The 1,684-nt window shown below is 43.1% G+C and overlaps 1 pseudogene; it reads left to right on the forward strand.

Moving 5' to 3' along the window:
- The first annotated feature begins 545 nt into the window (after nucleotides 1–545).
- On the forward strand, nucleotides 546–766 carry LOC107127204 (small nuclear ribonucleoprotein G pseudogene; annotated as a pseudogene).
- The last annotated feature ends 918 nt before the right edge of the window (nucleotides 767–1,684 follow it).

Raw genomic sequence — 1,684 nt, forward strand, 5'->3', positions numbered from 1 at the left:
TCCTCATGCCTCAACCCCCAAGTAGCTGGGACCACAGGCATACTCCATCACACCTGGCTAATTTCCTTTTATTTTATTATTATTATTATTATTATTTATTTATTTTTTTTTTTTTGAGATGGAATCTCACTCTTTCACCCAGGCTGGAGTGCAGTGGAGCAATCTCTGCTCACTGCAACCTCCACCCCCCGGGTTCAACAATTCTCCTGCCTCAGCCTCCCAAGTAGCTGAAATTACAGACATGCGCCACCACACCTAACTAATTTTTGTATTTTTGTAGAGACGGGGTTTCACCATGTTGGCCAGGCTGGTCTCGAACTCCTGACCTTAGGCGATCCACCTGCCTTAGCCTCCCAAAGTGCTAGGATTACAGGCATAAGCCACCCTGCCTTGGCCTAAAATTTTTTTTATTGTAGTAAAATATATGAGAAAGAAGAGAACATTTTTTTCTACGAGCTTTTCAGTTATCAGGCCCAGAGAGGCTTTGAAAAGTAACATCACATTCCATTTCAAGGCATCTGTGAGACTGATGAACAGGTAGCAAAGTTCACCCTCATGAGCTGAAAAACATTATGGACAAGAAGCTATCATTGAAATTAAACAGTGGCAGACATGTCCAAGGAATACTGCGAGGATTTATCCCTTTATGAATCTTGTGATAGATGAATGTGTGGAGATGGCAACTAGCGAGCAACAGAACAATATTGGAATGGTGGTAACATGAGGGAATAGTATCATCACGTTAGAAGCCTTGGAACAAGTATAAATAGTGGCTTGTTCAACAAGAGACATTCACGTCCCCTCTCCAAAGGGCCCGTTTAACTATGATGTAAAATTTAGGTCATGAACATTTTCATATTAGACTTTTTGTTAAATAAACTTTTGTAATAGTCAAAAAAATCAGAAAAGTGACAGCATGCCACATCTCATCCTCTCCACCATCTTGGGCTAAATAATTACGTCTTATAGCCCCTTGCTATGTGGGCTTTAAGACTAACTGACACCAAGTAGCTATAAAATGCCACACACTCTGGACGCCGTAACTCTTACCCTGTAGTTCAACAATGTATAGCCAATTACTAATCAATGTTATTTCCTTTAAACCAATGAGAATTTCTGACAAACAACTTTGTATCAGCCCACTCATTGTCTCCTTTTGCCTTTTTAACTAAAATTTTTAAGTAATTAAAAAAGTTTTTTAAGAGACAAGGTCTTGCTATGTCACCCAGGCTAGACTCAAATTCCTGGGCTCAAGCTGCCTCAGCCTCCTGAGCACCCGCCCCCTTTAACTTTTAAAAACCTGCTTGTGGCCAGGCGCAGTGGCTCACCCCTGTAATCCCAGCACTTCAGAAATCCAAGGCGGGTGGATCACCTGAAGTCAGGAGTTCAAGACCAGCCTGGTCAACACAATGAAACCCCATCTCTACTAAAAACACAAAAATTAGCTGGGTGTGGTGGCGCACACCTGTAGTCCCAGCTACTCAGGAGGCTGAGGCAGGAGAATCGCTTGAACCCAGGAGGCAGGGGTTGCAGTGAACTGAAATCGTGCCACTGTACTCCAGCCTGGGCGACAGAGAGAGACTCTGTCTCAAAAACCAAAAAACCCAAAATAACCTGCTTGTAACAGAGGCCAAACAGAGCACTCCCAAGGCAACTTGGAGATGGGTCCTGAGCTATAGTCCTT

Source organism: Macaca fascicularis, chromosome 13 (genome assembly GCF_037993035.2).
Source record: "Macaca fascicularis isolate 582-1 chromosome 13, T2T-MFA8v1.1".
NCBI classification, from domain to species: Eukaryota; Metazoa; Chordata; class Mammalia; order Primates; family Cercopithecidae; genus Macaca; species Macaca fascicularis.